Here is a 25188-nt window from a genome sequence, read left to right as displayed (position 1 = left end):
TCGGGTCCCTGGGTAAGGGTCACGAAATAACCGGGACACAGGGGATGCAGAGCCAAGACAGCAATCGCAACTGCATGCTGAAGTTTATTTGCAAGTTCCTTTTATACACTTCTTCTAACAAAGAAAGCAATTCTTCAATAACACTTTACCCACATTGTCCAAATATCATGCCTCAGCGGATACACAGAGATAGATTCAAATTGTTCCTGTTTGTTTGATAAGTACCCTCCTAAAGTTCTTTGTAGACATTATCTACTCCTCTGAGGATGCATTTGTTTCTTCAGAATGTACTGTTCCCAGGATAAGTATGCAGGAAGCTTCTTCCTCTTGGCCAAACCATGCAGAACTTGTGACTTGCGATAAGGGGAAGAAAACTTTTCCTCCTCCTAGCTGAGGTTTGCCTCAGCTGACCTAAATCACAGCCACAGCTCTTGCAAAATGTCAGGCCTGAGGGAGCTAAACTCTGCACACTTAAACCCCAACAGGTTTATGCTTAGAGCTAAGTTTAGGCCTAGGATTTTCTCTAGGTTTTGTGTTAGGTTAAGGGCTAGGGTTAGGACTATGGGTAATGTAAAAGCAAGGGTTATGTTTAGGGCTAGTTTTAGGTTTAGGGTTATAGCTAGGTCTAGAGTTAGTTCTAGGTGTTGGGTTAGTGTCAGGTTTAAAGCTAGTTTAAGTGTTAGGATCAGGGTCAGTTTTCGGGATAGGGTTAGGTTTAGGTTTAGAGCCAGAATTAGGATTATTTTTAGGTCTAGGGACAGGGTAAGTGTTTGGTTTAGGTTAAGGGTTATTGTTAGGGCTAGTGCTAGGATTTTGTTTAGGTCTAGGGCTAGAGTTATAGCTATATTTAGGATTAGCTTTGAGTCTAGGTCTAGTGTTAGGCTTAGGTATAAGTACAGGGTAACTGGTAGGTCTAGTGTTAGGTTTTGGTTTAGGTTAAGGTTCATATTTAGACCTAGGCTTACTTGTAGTGTCAAATGAGTGTCAGGGTAAGATTTAGAGGTATAATGAGGGCTAGGGTTAAGACTAGTAATATGGTTAGAGTTGTAGTTAGGCTAAGGATTAGGGTTAGGACTAGGGTTAGTATTTGGTTTAGGGTTTGGCTTAGGGTTAGGGGATAGGGTTAGAGCTAAGGTTAGGGCTAGGGTTAGGATTAGGTTTAGGGCTAGTGTTATGGTTAAGATTGGGGTTAAAGCTAGGTTTAGGACTTGGATCCAGGGTAGGATTAGTGTTAGCGTTAATTCTAGGTTTAGGACAATGACTAACTACAAACTACGGTTACTATTAAGGCTAGTTTCAGGGTTACAGTTAAGTCTAAATCTAGTGTTAGGGTTAATTTAAGTTAGGTGATGATTAGAGCTAGGGTTAGTGTTATGTTCAGCATCAGGGTCAGAGAAATTTTTAGGGTTAGGGTTAGTGCAAATTGTAAGGTTTGGTTTTGGTTTAGGTTAAAGGTTTGGGTTAGGGATATAGCTTGGTTTTGTTTTATGGCTAGGGCCAGGGCTAGGACAAGTTTTAGGATTAGCATTATGGTTAGGGGTAATGTTAGGGTTTGGTTTGGCTTATTATTAAAGTTAAATTTAGAGTTAGGTTTAGATTTAGAGTTAGGTTTAGATCTAGAATTAGGATAGGGCCAAAGATAGAACTAGGGATTGGGTAGGGCAAGAGTTATAGTTAGTCTTAGGGCTAGGGTTAGGGTTAGGATATGATTAAATTAGGGATAGGATTAGTGCTAGGCTTTGTGTTAGTATTAGGTCTGGGGTGGGGCAGGGGTTAGGTTCACGTTTAGGGTTATGGCTATGTATATGGAAAGGGATGGGTTTATATGTAGGTTTAGGCCTAGGGTGAGTGTTAGTATTAGGGTTAGGGCTCAGGTTATGAATCAGGTTAGGATTAAGGATAGATGTAGGGCTAGGAATATGGTTAGGGCTAATTTCAGGTCTAGAGTTATGGTTAAATATAGTTTAAGTTTAGTTTTATGGCTACACCTTGTGTAAGCATTAGGTTAGGGTTAGGTTCAGGTTTAGAGCTAAGGGTATTATTAAAGTCATGTTCATGATTAGGGTTTGGATAGGTTAAGGTTTAAAGTTAGGACTAGATTTTGCATTATGGTTAGGATCAGTGTAATGATATGGTTAGGTTTAGGTTTCAGGTTAGATTAGGGTAATGGATAGGGTGAAGTTTAGGGATAGGGTTAGGTTTAGGCCTAGGGTTAGCATTAGGGTAAGGGTTATGGTTAGGGTAATGGATAGGGTTTGAGCTAGGGTTACAACTAGCCTTATTGTAACAATTAGTGATAGGGTTAGAGTTAGATTTAGGGTTAAAGCTAGGGTTAGGGCTCAGAATTGGGCTAGGATGTGGGTTAAGTTAGGCCTAGGGTTGGGGTTACGGCTAATGTAAGTTCTAGGTTTATGTTTAGGGCTAATTTTAGTCTTAGGGGTTATGACTAGGTCTAGTGTTAGGTTTAGGGTGATGTTTAGACCTAGGGTTAGTGTTAAGGTCAGAGTCAGGGTGAGGGTTAGTTTTAGGGTTTGGCTTTATCCTTGAATCAATCCTAGGGTTAGGGCTAGGTATAGGATTAGGGCTTGGTTTATGTTAAGGATTAGGGTTAGGTCTATGTCTCGGTTTTGTTTTAGAGCTAAGGCTAGGATTAGGGCTAGTTTTAGGATTTGCCTTAGGGTTAGGGCTAGGTTTAGGTTTAGACTTAGGCTAATTGTTAGGGTTTGATTTAGAGTTAGGGCTAGATCTAAGATTATGGCCAGGGATATGAATAGGGCTATGGTTAGAACTAAGGTTCAGGCTAGGGTTAGACTTCCAATAAAATATAGAGTTAGGTCTAGGGTTAGGGTTACGGTTAGGCATAATGGTAGGACCATATTGGGGCTAAGATTGGTTCTATGGTTACTTTTAGGTTTCGGCCTAATGTTAGGGTTAGGGTTATAATTAAGTCTGTGATTAGGGCTAGGATACGGACTAGGGTTTTTGCAGGGGTTACTGGCTAGGATAATGGCTAGGGCTAGAGTCATGTCTAGGGTTAAGGTTAGGGATAGTTTTAAGGTTAGGATTATGGCTAAGTCTAGTTTAAGAGTTAGGTATAGGGTAATAATCAGGTTTAGAGCTAGGGGAATTATTAATATCAGAGTCAATTTTGGGCTTTGGTTTAGGTTTGAGTTTAGGGTTAGGCCTCGAATTAACATTAACATTAGCATTAGTGTAATGATAAAGTTAGGTTTAGGGTTCAGGTTAGGTTTAGGTTAATTGACAGTTTCTGGGATAGTGAGGTTACATTAGCGTAAAGGTAATGTTTAGGGTAATGAATACAGCTAGAGTTAAGGTTATAGGTAGGGTTATGATTAGGATTAGGTCTTGAGTTAGGGTTAGGGTGAGGGTTAGAACTAGAGTTAGGTTTAGGGTTATGTTTAGCATAAGGGTTAGGTTCTGAGCTAATGTTAGGGCTAGGCTGTGAGTTAGCTTCAGTGTTAGGTCTAGGGATAGGACTACCAAAGGTTTTTGGTTAGAGTTAGGATTAGAGTTAGACCTAGGATTAGTGGTAGGGTCAGTATAAGGGTCAGAAATAGGGTAAGAATTTGTGATAGGTTTAGAGCTAGAATGAGAGCTAGGGTTAGGGCTATTAATAGAGTTAGGGTTTTGGTTAGCCTACATATTAGGGATACATCTAGTGTTACCATTTGGTTTAGAATTTTGCTTAGTGTAAGGGATTGGTTTAGAGCTACGTTTAGGGCCATGGTTAGGGTTACAGTTAGGATTAAATCTAGGTTTAGGGCTAGTATTTGTGTTAAGGTTAGGGATAGGATTAGGGCCTCGGCTAATGTAAGAACTAGGGTTAAAATCAGTTAGTTTTAGTGTTAGGGTTAGATTTAAGTTTAGGATGATATTTATAGCTAGGGTTTGTGTTAGGATAAGAGTCAGGTCAGGGTTCGTTTTAGGGTTAGGAATCAGACTCGAATTATTGTGAGGGTTATTCTTAGCATTCTGTTTAAGGTGAGTGCGGTGTTTAGAGGTAGGTTGAGTGTTAGGATATGAGTCAGGGTCAGTGTTAGTTTTAAAGTTAGTGTTAGAACATGAATTAGGGCTAGAGATAGGTCTAGGTTTATTGTTAGTGTTTGATTTAAGTTAATGTTTCAGGTTTGGGCTATTGCTTGGTTTTAGTTTAGTCCTAAGATTACGTTTAAGGATACTGTAAGTGTTAAGCTTAGGCTTAGGGTTAGGGTTAGATTTGGAGTTAGGGTTAGATCTAGGGTTAGGACTGGTACTAAGGATAGGGATAGTGTTATTGTAAAGATAGGATTAGAACTAGGGATAGGTATAGGGCGAGAGTTAGAGTTAGTCTTAGGGCTAGGGTTAGTGTTAGGGTTAGAGATAGGGCTAAATTAGTGCTAGGATTAGGGCTAGGTTTATTGTTTGGCTTAAGCCTAGAGTTAGGGTTAGGATTAAGGTTAAGCTTAGGGTAAGAGATGGCATTATTGCTAGGTATAGACGTAGGGTGAGGGTTACAATTTGGGTTAGGGTAAGGGATACATTTGGGTTATGATTAAAGCTAGGTTTAGGGCTAGGATGAGGGCTAGAGTTTGTTTTAGGTTTAGGACTAGGATTAGGCCTAGGGCTAATTTCACTTCCAGAATTATGGTGAAAGTTAATTTTAGGGTTTGGATTATGGCTACGTTTAGGGTAAGGCTTAGGTTTAGGTTTATGTTCAACTTTAGTGCAAGGGGGATTATTAGGGTCAATGTCAGGGATAGGGTTTGGGATAGGTTAAGGTTTAAAGATAGGACTTGAATTAGTGTTAGTGTTAGGGTTAGGGTAATGGTAGGTTTAGGTTTAGATTCGAGTTAGGTTCAGGGTAATAGATTGGGTTAAAATGAGGGATAGTTTTAGGTTCATGCCTATGGTTAGCATTAGGGTTATTGTTTGGGATAAGGTAATGGATAGAGATAGAGATCGTTTTATGGCTAGGTTTATGGTTATGAATAAGGCTAGGGTTAAAGCTAGGATTAGGGCTAGGTTTTGGGTTAAATTAGTAATAGGGTTAGGGTTAGGGATAATATAAGTACTAGGGCGATTTTTAGGGCTAGTTTTAGGGTTTTAGGGCTAGAGTTAAGGTTAGGGTTAGGTTTAGGGTTAGGGTGATGTTTAGAGCTAGTAGTGTTAGGATCAGTGTCAGTTTCAGGGTTAATTTAAGGTTTTGGCTTACAACTCATATTAGGGCTAAGGTTAGGCCTAGGTTTAAGGTTTGGGTTTGGTTTAGGTTAAGGGTTAGGGTTATAGTTATAGCTAGGTTTTGTTTTAGAACTACAGCTAGGAATAGGGCTAGTTTTAGGATTAGTGTTATGGTTTGGGCTACTGTTTGGGTTTGGCTTAGACTTTGGATTAGGGCTCGATTTAAAGTTAAGTTTTGTCTAAGGTTAGTGCTAGCGCAAAGAATAGGACAAGTGTTAGGGCTAGGGTTAGGGTTATGGTAAGGGATGGGGTTAGAATAAGTGAAAGGCCTAATATGAGAGTTAGAGTTAGTCTTAGTACTAGGGTTAGGGATAGGGCTAAATTAGGGCTAAGTTTAGGGCTAGGGTTAGTGTCAGGGTTAGGCCTAGAGTTTGGGTTAAGATTGTAATTAAGGCTACGTTTAGAGCTAGGATAATGGCTAGCGTTTGTGTTAGCATTATGGCTAGAATTATGGCTTGAGCTAATGTCAGGTCTAGGGTTACATTTAGGGATAGATTTAGGGAAATGTTTATAGCTAGGTCTATTGTAAGGGTTAGGTATAGGGTAGGGTAAGAGTCAGTTTAGAGTTAGGGGATTTATTAGGTCCAGGATCAGTGTTAGGGCTTGGTTTAGGTTTGAGTTTAGGGTTACGGCTCGAATTAGAGTTAGGGTTAGGTTTAGGGTAAAGATAGGGTTAGGTTTAGGGTTCAGGTTATGTTTAGAGTAATTGATAGTTTTTGAGATAGTGATAGGGTTAGGGTTAGTCTTAGGGTTAACATTAGAATAAGGGTTATGTTTAGGGTAATGGATAAAATTAGAGTCAAGTTTAGGGCTAGGGTAATAGTTAGGATTAGGTCTTCAGTTAGGGTTAGGGTGAAGGTTAGGATTAAGGCTAGGTTTACTGCTTGGTTGAGGGTTGGGGTTAGGGCTAGGGCTAGGATTAAGGCTAGGGCTAGTGTCATGTCTAGCATTACAGTTAAGTGTAGTTGTAGGGCTTGGTTAAGAATAGGTCTACTGTAAGGGTTAGGTTTAGGGTAAAGGTCAGGTTTAGAGCTAGGTGTATTATTATGGTCAGGGTCAGGATTAGGGATTGGTTTTGGTTAAGGTTTAGGGTAAAGGCTTAAATTAGCATTAGGTTTAGAGTAATGGATATGATTAGGATGAGGGTTCAGGTTAGGTTTAGGGTTTTGAAAAACCTTAGGTATAGCTATACAGTTAGGTTTAATCCTATTGTTAGCATTTGGGTAAGGTTTAAGTTTAGGGTAAAAGATGGGATTACACCTAGGGTTAGGGCTATGTTTATGATTAGGAATAGGGCTAGTGTTAGGGTTAGGGTTAGGATTATGGTTAGGCCTAGGTTTAGGGTTTGGTTTAGGGTAAGTATTATGGTTGGAGCTAGATTTAGGGCTAGGGTGAGGGTTAGGTTTACAGTAGGCCTAGGGTAAATGTTAGGGTTAGGGCTATGTTTTGCATTATGGTTAGGGCTAGAGTTATGGTAATGGATAGAGTTAGAGCTAGTGTTTGGGCATGGTTACAGTTAAAATTAGGGTTAAATTTAGGGTTAGGTACAGGGCTATGTTAATGTTTAGGTTTAGGATTCGGGCTCAGTTTAGAGTTAGTGTTAGAGTTAGAGTTACTTTATTCAAATATCTTTTATACAATCCAGGATTCATTTTTAACTAACCTTACTCTGTTTCCCAGGTTTAGGCCTTTTGGTTGAATGTTTTGTTGTCCGGAACAGTTAATATTTTCATTTTACTTCATTTTGACGTATACGAGTAAATGTAAATGGACCAGAAAATCAAACAGGGTTTATGCTAGCTGCTTGAAACTGCACACACACCCTCAGTTATTTGGGGGGACACTCTAGAATGTTCCTCGTGAATGCAGGCATAAGCTGAAGCATGCAAAAACAGCTTTATCTCAAGAGCCTTTAGGATAAAGCAGGGAATATGTATGCACTGAAATTCCTCCCATAATTATTTTGTCAGATTTGCTTAATACTGATTAGGATTCATTATTTAGTTGCCCCACAAAGCTATCCAAGTGTGGGACTTCTAGGATCAATGGTTCTCTTATCAGGTTAGGGTTAATGTTAGGTTTGGGGTTAGGGCTAGTGTTAGATGTAGTGTTAGGCTGAGAGTAAGTTTTGTACAAATTTCTTTGATACTTGGAAGGAGTCATATTTTACCTAGCCTTAATATGCTCATCAGGTTTGGGCCTTCTCATTTCAATGGTTCGCTAACAGGGGCACTCTGTATTTTAAGGTTTCACTTCATATTGACCCATATAGGTAAATGAAAATGGAGGTTGAAATCAAACCGAGTTGGTGCTAGCTGCTTGAAACTTCAAACACTGAATCAGTTCTCTGTGGGAACTCTCAGGTTTGTTCCTTGTGAAAGTAGCCCTAAGATGAAGATGGCAAAAACAACTTCATCTGAGAGCCCTTTAGCACAAAACAGAGAAATATGCATGAACTGAAATACCACCTCAATTATTTGGTTATATTTCTTTGATACTGCATAGAATTCATCTGATAGCTTAGCCCCCTAGGCTCCCCACTTTTGGGACTTCTAGGAACAACAGTTTTTCAAAAAAGTTAGGCTCTGTATTAAGGATAGTGATCAGGCTAGTGGTAGAGCTAGTATTAGGACTAGAGTTAGTTTTGTTGAAATTTCTTTGATTCTGGACAGGATTCATTTTTCTCCTACTCTTACTATACTCCACATGTTTGGGAATCCTAGGTTCAATGATTCACTGTAAGGAAAGATTTGTATTTTAAAGTTTCAGTTCATTTTGTCCTATACAGGAAAATGGAAATGGAGCTGGAAATCAAACAGCATTGGTACTAGATGCTTCAAACTTCACACTCCATCAATTCTCTGTGATCAATCTCTGGTTTGTTTTTGTGACAGTATGCCTAAGCTGAAACATGCAAAAACAACTTTATCCAAGAGTCCTTTTGAAGATATCAGAGAAATATTCATGTTCTGATATACTGCATCAATTTTTGGACAGATTTCTTTGATACTGTGCAGCATTCATCCCTTAGCTTGCCTAACTAGGCTGCCCACGTTTGGAAATTCTACAGCCAAAGGTTCATAAAAAAGTAAGGGTTATATGGAAGAGCTAGGGTTAGAGCTAGTGTTAGGGTTAGAGTTATTTTTATTCAAAATTCTTTGATACTTGGAAGGATTTATCTTTTAGCTTACTCTGTTCCCCAGGCTTATGCCTTCTCCCTTCACTGGTTCACTGTCAGCAACATTTTGTATTTTAAGATTTCACTTAATTTTGACCTATACGAGAAAGTTAATGGAGTTGAAAATCAAACAGGGTTTGTGCTAGCTGCTTGAAACTACACATACTCCATCAGTTCTCTGTAGGGACTTTAGTATGTTTCTTGTAATATTAGGTCTATGCTTAAGCATGCAAAAACAACTTAATCTGAGAGCCCTTTAGGAGAAATCAGGAAAATATGCATGTACTGAAATACCTTACATATTTACTTGCCAGATTTGTTTGATGTGTAGGATTCATCACTTAGCTTGCCCCTCAACACTCCACAAGGGAGAGAATTCTAGGGTCAATGGTTCTCTAATCAGGTTATGGTTAATGTTAGGTTTAGTGTTATGGCTATGGCTAGGGTTAGAAGAGATTTTTTTGGGTGAGAGTTAGTTTTGTTCAATTTTTTTTTGATACTGGGCAGCAGTCATTTTTTATCTAGCCTAAGTATGCTTCCAAGTTATGTTCTTCTCAATTCAATGGTTCATTATCATGAACACATTGCATTTTTAGGTTTCACTTCATTTTGTCACCTATGGGTAAATGGAAATGGAGGTGGAAATCAAACAGGCAGCACTTCCCTAATCCTAACCCTAAACCTAACTATAAAAATAGCCCTAAACCTAGGCCTAAGCCTAACACTAAGCCTAGAACTATTCCTAGCCCTAATTTAGCCATAACTCTAACCCAAACTCTAGCCCTAAGACTAACTCAAACTCTTGCCATAGCCCTATTCCTAGCTCTAAACCTATCCTTTACCATGAAACAAACACTATCCCTAATCTTAGCTCTAACATTAGCCATAACCCTAACCCTAGAACTAACCATAACACAAAATCTACTCCCAAGCCTAAACTCACCTGATCAGTAGCAATAACACTAATGCTAATCATAAAACTACCCTTAACTTTAGCTTTAGTCCTAAAGCAAAACTGAGCTATAGGACTAACCCTAACCTTTAACCTAAACAAAATTCTAACCCTACATCTACCCCTAAGCCTACCCTAAATTTAAGTCCTATCCCTAACCATAAAATGAACCATGACCTTGACTCGGACCCTAACACTAACCCTAGTTAAAAACATCACCCTAAACCTAAAACTAATCCTAAAACTAGACAAAATCCTAAATGTAACCCTAAAACTAGCCCTAATTTTAACCTTAGTTCTTACATTACCGTATACCTAAGAAGAGCCCTAATGTAACCCAAAACATAGCCATAATCCAAGACCCAACCCTAGATTTAACCATAACTCAAATCCTAAACCTTGCCCTAATCCTTACCCTAAACCTAACCCTAAGTTTAATCCTTGCACTAAACCTACACCTAACCCTACTCCTAGCCCTAACTCTACCCTTAAACCTAGCCCTAACCCTAGCTCTAACCCTATCCATTACCCAAACCCTAACCAAAATCCTAATTCTAATCCTTAGCCTGAACCTAGCACTATCATGAAACCTAAACTATTCATTACCCTAAACCTAACCTGAACCCTTACCCTAAAAATATCATTACCCTTACTGAAACCTTAAACTGAATGCTAACTCAAGCCCTAATACTAACACTAAACCAAAACCTAACTATAACCCTAACCCTGACACTAACCCTAATCCTAACAATAACCCTAAAATTAACACTGAACCTAACACGAATGCTAACACTACCAGTAACCCTAAACCTAAACCTAACACTAACACTAATGCTAACCCTATCCCTAACCCTAACCTTAACCCTAAATTTAAACATAACACTAAACCTAACCCTAACACTAACCCTAACCATAACCATAATCCTAATCCTAACACTAACCCTAACACAAAATTTAACCCTAACCCTAACTCAAACACTAAGGATAAACCTAACACTAAAACTAAACCCAACACTAATTCTAACACTAACACTAACACTAACACTAACTCGAACCCAAACCTAACACTAACACTAAACCAAACCCAAAATCTAACACAAACCCTAACCATAACCCAAAACATAACCCTAACCCTAACCCTAACCCTAAAGTTAATCCTATCGTTTTCCCAACCCTAACACTAACCACAATCCTGACACAAACCCTAATACAAAACATAACACTAAACCTAAACCTAACCCAACCCTAAACCTAATATAAAAACTAACCCATCTTTAACACAAACACCAATCCTAATCCTAACCCTAACACTAAAACTAAACGAATCCCTAACCCTAACCATAATTTTATCTGAAAACCTAAACCTAACCTAACCCTAACTCTTACACAAAACCTAACCCTAACCTAAACATAACCCTAACACAAATCCTAGTTCCTTCTCTAACACTAACCCTAAGCCTAACTCTAATCCTAACCTAACCCTAACCCAAACGCAAACCCTAACTCAAACCATAACCTTAACCCTAAGCTAACCCTAATGCTAACTCTTACCTAACTCTAACCCTAATCCTAAACCTAACACTAACCATAAACGTAACCCTAACACGAACCATAAACCAAACCATACCACTAAGCCTAACGCACAACAAAAGTCTATCCATAAACCTAACACTAACCTAAAACTAACCCTATTTCCAATCCCAACAGAAATTCTAACCCTAAAACTAACTTTAACCCTAACCCTAACCGTAACCCTAATTTAACCCTAAACCTAAAACTAACCCTAATCCAACTGCTAACAATAACCATAACCATTACCATAAACCCAACATGAACCCTAACCCTAACCCTAAACATAACACTAACCCTAACCCCAACATTAAACCTAAAACTAAGCATAACCGTAACCCAAACACTAATGCTACACCTAACCCTAACCATAACACTACCTCTAACCCTAATCCTAATCTTAAACCTAAAACTAACAGTAACCCTAACATGAACTGTAACCGTAACCTTAATCCTAACCTAACCCTAACCCTAAACTTAACCCTAACACTAGTCCTATCACTAACACTAACCCTAACCCTTAAACTAACCCTAATCTTATCCCTAACCCTAACCTAACCCTAACCCTAACATAAAACGTAACCCTAACCTAAACATAAACCTAACACAAATCCTAATGCCCCCAACACTAAACCTAAGCCTAAATGTAACCCTAATGTAACCCTAACCCAAACACAAACCATAACCCTAAACCTAAGCTAACCCTAATGCTAAAACTTACCTTAACCTAACGCTTATCCTAAACCTAACACTAATCCTAACACTAACCATAATCGTAACCCTAACGTGCACCATAAATCTAACCATACTACTAAGCCTAACCCTCACCAAAAGACTATCTCTAAACCTAACACAAACCCTAAAACTAACTCTATTCCTAATACTAACAGAAATCCTAACCCAAACCCTAAATTTAACCCTAACAATAACCCTAACCTTAATTTAACCATAAACCTAACACTAAACCTAATCCTACTCCTAACAATAACCATAACCCTAAACCTAATCCTAACACTCACCCTAGCCCTAACCCTAAACCTGACACTAATCCTAACCCTAACAATAACACTAAGCCTAAATCTAAGTATATACCAACCCAAACACTAACGCTGACCCTCAACGTAACCCTAAGACTAACACAAACATTAACCCTAACGAAACCTAAACCTAAACCAAACACTAACAATAAGCCTAAACCTAACATGAACCCTAACACTAACCCTAACACTAACCTAACCCTAACACTATCACTAACACTAATATTAACCCTAACCCAAACCCTAACCTACACTAACCTAACCCAACCCTAACCCTAATCCTAACTGTAAACATAACCCTAAACATAACCATAACCATAATCCTAAAACAAACCCTAACCCTTACCGTACAACTAATACTAACCCTAACCCTAATTTTACACTAACATTAATTCTAACCATAACCCTAAACCTAACCTAAACCGTAACCTAACCCTAAGCATAAACCTAATCCTAACACTAAATTTAACCCTAAACCTAACTCTAAACCTAACCGTAACCCTGACCATAACAGAAACCCTATATCTAACCATAACGATACCGTCACCTAACCTTAACCCTAACCCTAACCTAACACTAACACTAATCCTAATCCTAAACCTATCACTAACTCTAACCCTAACACTAACCCTATGCTAAACCTGACCCTAACTGTAACACTTACCCTAACTATAACCCTATCGCTATCACTAACACTAATTCTCATCCTAATCCTAAAACTAACCTTAACCCTAAACCTATCACATACCCTAACAGTAACCATAACACCAACCTAACACTAACCCTAACTCTTGCCCAAAACCTAATCCTATCAGTAACCCTAACCTTAAGACTATACCTTACACTAACCTGAAACCTAACACTCTAACACGAACTCTAATCCTAAACCTAACACTAACCATAACACTAACCCTAACACTAAGCCTAACCCTTACCCTAAACCTAACCCTAATACCAATCCTAAAACTAACCCTTTAGGTTAGTTTAACCCTAATCCTAAGAATAACCTCACCCTAATCTTAACCCTAAACCAAACACTAACCCTAACACTTACCCTAACATTAAATCTAAAACTAAATGTAACCCTAACCCAAAATTAACACTGAACATAACCCTAACCCTAACACTACCTCTAACCCTTATCCTAACCCTAAACCTAACACTAACAGTAACACTAACCCTAACCCTAACATGAACAATAACCGTAACCCTAATCCTAACCTAACCCTAACCCTAACCTTAACCCTAAGACTAGTACTATCCCTAACACTAACCCTAACTCTTAAACTAACCCTAATCTTAACCCTAACCCTAATCTAACCCTAACCCTAGAAATGAACCTAACACTAACCCTAATTCTACCCATAACCCTAAAACTAACCTTAATCCTAAACCTAACCCTAATACTAACACTAATCGTAATCTTAATCCTAACCCTAATCTAAGCCTAACCATAACACTGAACCTAATACTAACCCTAATTCTACCCATAACCCTAAATCTAACCCTAATCCTAACCTAAACCTAACCCTAACACTAATCCTAACTGTAATGTTAACCCTAACCCTAACCCTAACACAAAACCTGACCATAAACATAACTCTAACAAAAACCTTAACACTAACCCTAACCCTTTCCTAAACCTAACCATAAACCTAAACCTAACACTAAACCTAACTCTAACACGAACCCAAACACTAACCGTAACCCAAACCCAAACCCTGTAACTTACACTAAGTCTAAGCATAACCCTATACCTAACACTAACCGTAATACTAAACCTAAGTCTAATTTTAACCCTAACTCTAACCCTAGTCCTAGCCGTAACCCTAACACTAAACCTAACCCTAACACAAACCTTTACCCGAACCCTAACACTAACTCTAACACTAATCCTAACCCTACACCTAACTCTAAAATGAACCCTAATGATAACCCTTATTCTAACCCTAACCTTCACACTAACACTAACCCTAATTTTAACCCTAATCATAACACTAATTCTAACCCTATCTATAACCCTAATACTAACCCTAACCCTAAACCTATCTCTAACCTTAAGAGTATCCCTAAACTGATCATAACCCTAACACTAACCCTAACCATAAATCTAACTTTAACCCTAAAAGGATCCCTAACTCTAAACTTACCACTAACCCTAACCATAATCCAAACTATAACCCTAACCCTAACCCTAAACCTATCCCTAACCCTAACACTAATATTAACACTAACCCTAACCCTAACCCTAAACTTAACCCTAAATCAAACACCAACCCTAAACTTAAACCTAACCCAAATTTTAACACTAACACTAACTCTAATCCTAACCCTAAAAGAAATACTAACTCAAACCATAGTGCTTACCCTAACCTAACTTAAACCCTAACCTTTACTTAACTCTAACTCTAACCCAAACATTAACCCTAACCATAAACCTAACTCTAATCCTAACCCTTAACCTAAACGAAAACCTAACCTAACCCTAGCACTATCACTAAAAATCTAACTGTAACCTAATTCTATACTTAACGTTTATCCTATCCCTAATGCTAACCCTAACCCTAAAACGAACCTAAACCTGACCCTAACCAAAACACTAACCCTAACATTAAACCCAACCCTAACCCTAACTCTAAACAAAATGCTAATCCTAACCCTAATTCTAACCCTAACAATAAACCTAACCCTAACCTTAACACTAATCCTAACACTAACCTTAACCCTAAACTTAACAGGAACCCAAACCCTAACCATACCACTAACCCTAAACTTAAACCAAACTCTAAACCTAACCCTACAACTAACACTAAACCTAACCCCATTCCTAACACTAACACTAACACCATCCCTAACCCTAACCCTAACACTAACACTGACACTAACTCTAACCCTTACCTTAACACAAACCCTAACCTAAACCATAACCCTGACCCTAACAAAACCCGAACCCTAAACCTTACCCAAACTTAAAACTAAACCTAACACTAATCATAACCCTAAACCTAACACTAACCCTAAACCCAACTGTAAACATAATCCTAACACAAAACCTCACCCTAACACTAACACTAAAGCTAACCCTAACCCTAACATTAACTCTAACCCTAACCCAAAATCTATCCCTAACACTAACACATAACCTAACACTAACACTAATACTAACTCTAAAGCTAATCCTAACCCTAACCCTAAGGATTACACTAAACCTAACCATAACCGTAACACAAATCCTAAACCTAATCCTAACTGTAACCCTAAATCTAATCCTAACCGTAACATTAACCCTAACCCTAAACCTAAACCTAACCCTAACACTAAACTCAACCCTCACCTTAACCATAAAATTAACCCTAACTTTAACCATAACCCTTACCTAACCCTAAACCTAAACCTATCCATAACAGTAACCCTAACCCTAACACTAACACTAAACTTAAACCTAAACCTAAACCAAATCCTAACACTAATCCTAATCCTAACTGAAACCCTAACAATAAAACTAACAATAACCCTACCCATAACCCTAAAAGAAACCTTAAACCTAACACTAAACCTAACTCTATGCCTAATCCGAACCGTAACTCTAACCCTACCCCTAAACTTAACACAAAACCTATCCATAACACTAACCCTAAAACGAACCCCAACCCTAACCTTAACAATAACCCTAACCTTATTACTAAAACTATCCCTAAACCTAATCTGAAACCTATACCTAACCCTAACACTAAACCTAACCCTAACCCCAACCGTAACCCTAAAACTAACACTAACCCAACCCCTAAACCTAATCCTAACCCTTACCCTAATACTAACCCTAAACCTAACCATAGCCCTAACACTAAACCTAAATCTAACCATAAACTGAAACCTAACACTAAACCTAACACTAACCCTAACCATAAACATGAACCTATCCCTAAACCTAACCCTAACCATGGAACTAAACCTAACCTAATACTAACCCTGACATTAACCGTAACCCATTTCATAACCCTGAACCTAACCTAACCCTAATCCTAACTATAGTCCTAACCCTAACCTTAACCCTATCTCTAAGACGAACACTGACACTAACCCTAACTCTAAACCTAACCCTAACCCTAACACGAAACCTCACCCTAACTCTTTCATTAAAGCTAACCCTAACTCTAAACCTTACTTTAACACTAACCCTAACCCTAACACTAACACTATCCCTAACTCTAACTCTAACACAAACACTAAAAGTAATACTAATCCTAACCCAAACCCCAATCCTAACTGTAACCCTAATGATTACATTAACCCTAATCCTAACACAAATCCTAACCCTAACACTAACCCTAAATCTAGCCCTAACCTTAACATTAACCCTAAACCTAACACTAACAGCAACCCTAACCTTTACTCTAATGCTAACCCTAACTTTAATTCTAAACCTTACCTAAACCTAACCCTAAATCTATACATAACAGTAACCCTAAACATAACCCTAACCCCAACCATTACCCCCTCATGCACCCTAACCTTAACACTAACCCTAAACCTAAACCTCACCCTAACTTTAACAGTAACCCTAACCCTAACCAAAACCCTTACCCTAAAACGAACTGTAACACTACACATAACCCTAAAACTAATCCTAAACATAACCCTAAACTTAACTCTAACCTTATCGATAATCATAACTCTATTTTTTTTAATTTATTTTTTATTGGTTGTTCAAAACATTATAAAGCCTTGACATATCATATTTCATACATTAGATTCGAGTTGGTTATAAACTCCCAATTTTACCCCAAATACAGATTGCAGAATCACATCGGTTACACATCCACATTATTACATAATGCCCTATTAGTAACTGTTGTATTCTGGTACCTTTCCTGTCCTCTACTATCCCCCCTCCCTCCCGTCCCATCTTCTCTCTCTACCCCATCCACTGTAATCCATTTCTCTCCTTGTTTTTTTTCCCATTCCCCTCACAACCTCTTATATGTAATTTTGTATAACAATGAGGGTCTCCCTCCATTACCATGCAATTTCCCTTTTCTCTCCCTTTCCCTCCCACCTCATGTATCTGTTTAATGTTAATCTTTTCTTCCTGCTCTTCCTCCCTGCTCTGTTCTTAGTTGTTCTCATTATATCAAAGAAGATATTTGGTATTTGTTTTTTAGGGATTGGCTAGATTCACTAAGCATAATCTGCTCTAGTGATATCCATTTCCCTGCAAATTCCATGATTTTGTCATTTTTTAGTGCTGCGTAATACTCCATGGTGTATAAATGCCACAATTTTTTTTATCCATTCATCTATTGAAGGGCATCTGGTTGGTTCCACAGTCTAGCAATTGTGAATTGTGCTGCTATGAACATCGATGTAGCAGTATCCCTGTAGTACGCTCTTTTAAGGTCTTCAGGGAATAGTCCAAGAAGGGCAATAGCTGGGTCAAATGGTGGTTCCATTCCCAGCTTTCCTAGGAATCTCCATACTGCTTTCCAGATTGGCCGCACCAGTTTGCAGTCCCACCAGCAATGTACAAGAGTATCCTTTTCCCCACATCCTCTCCAGCATTTGTTGTTGTTTGACTTCATTATGGCTGCCAATCTTACTGGAGTGAGATGGTATCTTAGGGTGGTTTTGATTTGCATTTCTCTGACTGCTAGAGATGGTGAGCATTTTTTCATGTACTCTTGATTGATTGTATGTCCTCCTCTGAGAATTGTGTGTTCAGGTCTTTGGCCCATTTGTTGATTGTGTTATTTTGTTTTCTTATTGTTTAATTTTTTGAGTTCTTTGTATACTCTGGATATTAGGGCTCTATCTGAAGTGTGAGGAGTAAAAATTTGTTCCCATGATGTAGGCTCCCTATTTACCTCTTTTATTTTTTCTCTTGCTGAGAGAAAACTTTTCACTTTAAGTAAGTCCCATTTGTTGATTCCTGTTATCAACTTTTGTGCTATGGGTGTCCTATTAAGGAATTTGGAGCCCGACCCTACAATATGTAGATCAGAGCCAACTTTTCTTCTATCAGATGCAGAGTCTCTGATTTGATATCTAGCTCCTTGATCCACTTTGAGTTAACTTTTGTGCATGGTGAGAGGAGGGGATTCAGTTTCATTTTGTTGCATATGGATTTCCAGTTTTCCCAGCACCATTTGTTGAAGATGCTATCCTCCCTCCATTGCATGCTTTTAGCTCCTTTATCAAATATAAGATAGTTGTAGCTTTGTGGATTAGTCTCTGTGTCCTCTATTCTGTACCATTGGTCCACCCTCCTGTTTTGGTACCAGTAACATGCTGTTTTTGTTACTATTGCTCTGTAATATAGTTTTAAATCTGGTATCGCTATGCTGCCTGATTTGCACTTCCTGCTTAGAATTGCTTTTGCTATTCTGGGTCTTTTATTTTTCCATATGAATTTCATGATTGCTTTATCTATTTCTACAAGAAATGCCATTTGGGATTTTGATTGGCATTGCATTAAACCTACAGAGAACTTTTGGTAATATCGCCATTTTGATGATGTTAGTTCTACCTATCCATGAACAGGGTATATTTTTCCATTTTCTAAGATCTTCTTCTACTTCTCTTTTTAGGGTTTTGTAGTTTTCATTGTATAAATCTTTCACCTCTTTTGTTAGGTTGATTCCCAAGTATTTAGTCCTAAGACTAAAACTAAACCTAGCCCTAACCTGAAAAAAAAAAAAAAACCTAACACTAACACTAAACCTAACCCTAATACCAACCATAAACCTAACCCTAAAACTAACACTAACCCAAACCCTAAAAATAAACCTAATCCTTATCCAAACACTAACCTTAACCCTAACCAAAGGTCTAACACTAAACCTAACCCTAACTATAAAGAGAACCCTAACACTAAACCTAACCCTAACTGTAAACCTATTCCTAAACCTAACAATAACCGTAGCCCTAAACCTAAGCATAACCCTAACCCTAACATAAATTGTAACCCACAACATAACCCTAACCTAAACCTAATACTAACCTTAGCCCTAATCCTAAATCTAATCCTATTACTCAAATGAAAAGTGACACTAACACTAACACTAACACTAAACATAACCCCAATCCTAACCACATCACAAACCCTAACCAAACCTTAATGCTAAACCTAACACTAACACTAACACTAACCCTCACATTAATCCTAACTTTAACTAACCCTAATTTTAACAATAACTATAACCATAACCCTAACTCTAACCATAACACAATCCCTAACTCTGACTATAACCCTAACACAAACCATAACCCAAACCCTAACACTAACGCTAACACTAATCTTAAACTGACACCTAATTCTAAAACTAATCCTAACCATAAATCTAACCCTAACACTAAAGCTAAACCTAAAACTAAGTATAACACTTAACCTAACACTAAACCTAAAGCTAATCCTAACCCTAACACTAACCATTACACAAACCAGAAACCTAATCTTAACCCTAACCCTAAACTTAAACCTAAGCCTATCTAAAACTAAAACAAACTGTAACCCCAAACCTAACACTAACCATAACATGAATCCTAACCCTAACAATAACACTAACCCTAACCCTAAACCTAAAACTAACCCTAGCCCTGCCTGTAACACTAATCCTAAGCCTGGTCCTAACCCTAACACTATTCTTTATCCTATCCCTAACCCTAACACTAACCCTAACCCTAACACTAACACTAACACTAACCATAACTTTAACCCTAACTCTACACTAGTCCTAAATCTAAACCTGACCCTAAACCTAACACTACCCTAACCATAACCCTTATCCTAACCCTAACACAAACCCTAACAATAACACTAACCCCAAAACTAACCCTAACCCTAACCCTAAACACTAACTCTAACCTTAACCCTAACACTTTCCCTAACACTAACCCTAACCCTAACACTAACCCTAAACCTAAACCTAACCCTTTCCCTAACCCTAACAATAACCTTAAACCTAAACCTAGACCTAATACTAAAACTAACCCTAACCCTAACACAATCCCCAACCCTAACAAAACCATAATCTAAACCCTAACACTAACCCTAACACTAACCTTAAACCTATACCTAACTGTAAAACTAGCCATAAACATAATCCAAACCCCAACCCTAACACTAACCCTAACCCTAAAAATAACGCTAATCCTAACCTGAACCCTAATATTAAAACAAACCCTAACCCTAACCCTAATACTAAACATAAACCTAACCCTAACATTAAAACTAACAATAAGCCTAACAGTAACCCAAACACAAAACCTAACCCTAACCCTAACACTACCCTAACCCTAAACCTAAACCTAGCCATAACCCTAAACCTAACTCTAAAACTAACCCCAAACCTAACCCTACAACTAAAACTAACACTAACCCTAACCCTAAACCTAACCCTAATCATAACCATTACCCTAACACTAACCCTAACACTAACACTAACACAAACCCTAACCCTAAACCTAACACTACTCCTAACCCTAACCCTAAAATAACCCAGACCCCAAACCTAACCCTAAACTTTACTGTAACCCTAGCCCTAAACTTAACACTAATCCTAACCCTAACACAAACCCTAACCCTAACCCAAATACTAAGGCTTACTTTAACCCTATCACTGAACATAACCCTAATAATAAACCTACACTAACCCTAACTCTAACCCTAATCCTATCTCTAACACTAACCATAATTCTAATACTAAAAATAACCCCAAACCTCACCCTAAATGTAACCCTAATCTTAACTAACTCTAAACCTAACCATAAACCTAAATCTAACCCTAACCCAAACACTAAATTTAAACCTAAGCCTAAACCTATCCCTAACATATCGCTAACCCTAGCCCTAATCCTAAACCTAAGACTAACCAAACACTAACCCTAACCATAAAACTAAAGATATCACAAACTCTAACCTTAAAATTAACCCTAAACATTACCAATAACCTAAAACTAAATCTAACCATAACCGTAGCACTAACTATAACTCTAAACATAGCCCTAATGTAACCCTTACCCTAAGACAAACTGCAATTTAAACCCTAACCCTAACCCTAAAATAACCTAACCCTAACCCTTACCTAACCCTAAATCTAAACCTAACACTAACCCTAACACTAAAACTAACCCAAATCTTAACACTAACCCTTATCCCTACCCTAATCGTATCATGAAACCTAACGCTAAACCTAACCTTACACCTAACACTAACCTTAATGGTAAATCTAACACTAACCCTAAACCTAAGACTAACCCTAATTCTAACCGTTACTGTAAACCCACCCTAACCCTAAGCCTAACCCTCACTCTAAACCTATCCCTAACTCTAACCCTAACCCTAATGCTAAATCTAAATGTAAGACTAACCTTTACCCTAACCCTAAACCTAAACTTAATCCTAACTGTAACCAGAACCCTAAACCTCACCCTTACCTAAACATAACCCTACCTTAACAATAACCCAATCCTTATCCTAACGCAAACCCGAACTCTAACCTTCACCCTAACCCTAACTCAAAACTAACACTACCCTAACCCAAGCCTAACTCTATCTCTAAATCTAACTATAACCCTAACTCAAACACTAACGTTAACCCTTACCCTAACCCTAACATTAACATTAACTCTAACAATAAATGTAAACCTAAATATAACTTTCACCCTAACCCTTAACCTAACATGAACCCTAATCCTAACCGTAACCCTAACCATAACACTATACTAACAGTAAACCAAATCTTAACCCTTACCTTTAGCCTAACACTAACCCTAACCCTAACCATAACACTAACTCTAACCCTAACTCAAGCCCTGTTCCAAGCCATAAAACAAGGTTTAACCCTAAACCTAACACTAATTCTATAGGTAATCCTAACACTAACCCTAAACCTAACTCTAACCCTTACCCAAAAACTAGTCCTAACCCTATCCTTAAGCCTAACATAACACTAACCCTAACCTTAATCCAAAACCTAATCTTATCTCTAAAACTAACCTTAACCCAAACATTATCTCTAACTCTAACCCAAATCCTAACCACAACCCTAACACTAACCATACCCTAAACCTAACCCTAATTTTAACACTAACCCTAACCAAAAAAAAAAAAACTAACCATAATACTAACCCTAAAACTATCCCTAACTATAAACCTAAACTTAACCCAAACACTAATACTAATCCTAATTCTAACCCTAACACTAACACTAAACTTAACCCTAACCCTAACTCTAACCCTAACTCTAAGCCTAACCCTAAACCTAACCCTAAACCTAACCCTAAACCTAACCCTTACCCTAACTGAAATCCTGTCACTAACACTAGCCCTAACCCTGACCTAACTCTAACCCTAACCCTGAACCTCACACTAACACTAACCCTAACCCTAACCCTAACACTATCCAAACACTGAAACTAAACCTAACTCTAAGTCTTCCCCTCAACCTAAACTTAACAATAACCCTTAACCTAATACAATCATGAACTGTAACCCTAACCCGAACCCGAACCTAACGCTAACACTAAAATTTATTGTAACACTAACCCTTACCCTAACACAAACCCTAAACCAAATATTAACCATAAAGTAACCCTAACCCTATACTTAACCCCAAGCACAAATCTAAACCTAAAGCTATACCTAACCCTGACACTAACCCTAAGCCTCACCTTAACCTAATTTGAAACCTAACACTAACCTTAACCCTAACACCAACCCTTAACCTAACTCTAATCTTAACCCAAACAGTAAAACTAACGTTAACCCTAACTCAAATGGTAACACTACACCTAACCATAACCCTAACCCTAACACTAACTCTAACCATAGCCCTAAAGCTAACCCTAACCCTAACTCGAAACCTAAACTTAAACTAACACAAACCATAACCGTTACCCTAACACAAACCATAACACTAACCCTAACCGTAACCCTAAACATAAACCTAAAGCTAACACTTTTTATAACCTTAACCGTAACACAAATCCTAATCCTAACCCTAATCCTAACCTAACCCTAACCCTAAACATAACACTAAATTTAAACTTAATCCTAACTCTTACCCAATCCCTAACACTAACCTTAACCCTGCCTAACCCTAACCTAACCCTAACCCTAAACCTTATGCTAATCCTAACTGTAACTGTGACACTAAACATAATCCTAAATGTAACCCTAACACAAATCCTAACCCTAAACCTAACCCTAACCCTAACCCTAATCCTAACTCTAACACTAACACTAACTCTAACACTAACACTAACCCTAAAATTAACAATAATCATTACACTAAACTTAACCCTAACCCTAACCCTATTCTAACCCTAACCCTTACAGTAATCCTAACCATAACCATAACCCTAAAACTGATGTTAACCTAATTGTAACCCCAACCATAACCCTAACACAATCCCTAAGAAAACATAACTCTAAACATAACGTAACACTAACCCTAACTTTTAAATAACACTAACCCTAACACTAACACTAACACTTACACTAAAACAAACCCTAACCCTAACCCTAACAGTAACATTAACACTAACCCTAATCCTAACACTAACCCTAACCCCAACACTAACCCTAACCCTAAACCTAACACTAAACTTAACACTAACCCTATCCCTAAACCTTACTTTAACCCTAACACAAACACTAACCCTAACCCTAATGCTAACACTATACCTAATCTACATGTAACCCTAACACCAGCCCTAAGCCTAACCCTATGCCTCACTCTAACCCTTTTCCTAATCATAACAGAAACCCTAATTTTAACACTAACCTAACACAAAATGTAAACAAAACCCTTACTCTACCACAAACCATAATTCTTTCCTGAACACTAAGCTTAACACTAACCCTAACCGTAACCCTAAACCTAATTCTAAAACTAACCGTAACCCTAACTCGAACCCTCACCTTAACCCTAAAGAAAAAACTAACCTTAACAATAAATGTAACCCTAACCCTAACACTAACCCTATCTATAAGCCTAACCCTAACCCTAACCCTAATTCTTTTTTTTTTTTCACCTTGTAGGGTTATTATTAGGATTACAAACAAGGCTGTAAGACTACACATGGGTAAACACCATACACAGTACTTGGCATCCAATAAGGCTGTGATTCCCAAGTTTTGTTGTACATAAAATCACCTGTTTCCATAAGGACACATTTGAAGTTAATTGGTATGGGTGCTGCTCCCCTGTTGACTCCAAAATGGAAAGCAAAGTTTCAAAACCATTGCAATAATGGACAATTTCTGATCATTAAATTATAATATGGCAGCGACAAGGACTGTAGTGGCAGAGTGCCTGCCTAAAATATGTGAGGCATTGGGTTTGATCCTTGGTACCATATAAAAATAAACAAATAAAATAAATGCATTCTGTCCATCTATAACTACATTTTTTTAATTATATGGGAAATTTAGGGTGAGGATTTTAGGAACTGCACTCAAGTTATCTGTGTTAATATCTGCTCTTTCAGAAAGGCTTCATAGGTCACATTTAATAACTATAGGTCTATTGGTTTCTTGGTTTGCTACTTTGTTTCCAAGTCAACAGTATACATATTTATAAAGTGATAAATGAGGTTGAAGATGGAAATTTCTTCCTCCTTTTGCATTGCTTAGACAGTACCTATGAGATTTGAACTTCTATCTCATACTTCATGCAAAAAATACTTTAAAATGAAATGGACTAGAGAGCTAAACAGGAAAGTAAAACTGAACTTACAGAAATAAACAGGAGAATAACATCAAAATGCTGCAAAGGCAAAAAATCTCTTAAACAGTAAAACTTACTGACATAGCAACTCTACATCATGTACAATCAGACAAATGAGAAATACTCCATTTATGTATATGTGTCAAATGCATTCTACTATCATGTATAACAAATTAGTATACAAAAATTACTGAACTAAAAAGATCGACAAATTGCACTTAAAATGTTCATCAAAACCAAATAAATAACCCTAAAATAAAAATTTTCAAAATAGTAATAAAAAAAACCCGCCATTATTCTGGACTACTGTTTTGCCAGTGTTTGATCTGTATTGGGATAACCAAAGATGAATCATCTCATCAAAAGTGAACTCATGAAAAGCCCTGGAGAAATCATAAGTGAACATGGCTAAATGAAAGCAGTCAGACTGAAGATGCAACTTACTGTGATTTTAACTAGATGACATACTAAAAAGAAAACTAGAGA

This window comes from Marmota flaviventris, chromosome 10 (genome assembly GCF_047511675.1).
Source record: "Marmota flaviventris isolate mMarFla1 chromosome 10, mMarFla1.hap1, whole genome shotgun sequence".
NCBI lineage: Eukaryota > Metazoa > Chordata > Mammalia > Rodentia > Sciuridae > Marmota > Marmota flaviventris.
The sequence above is the reverse complement of the archived record's forward strand: the minus strand, read 5'-3'. Positions refer to the sequence as shown.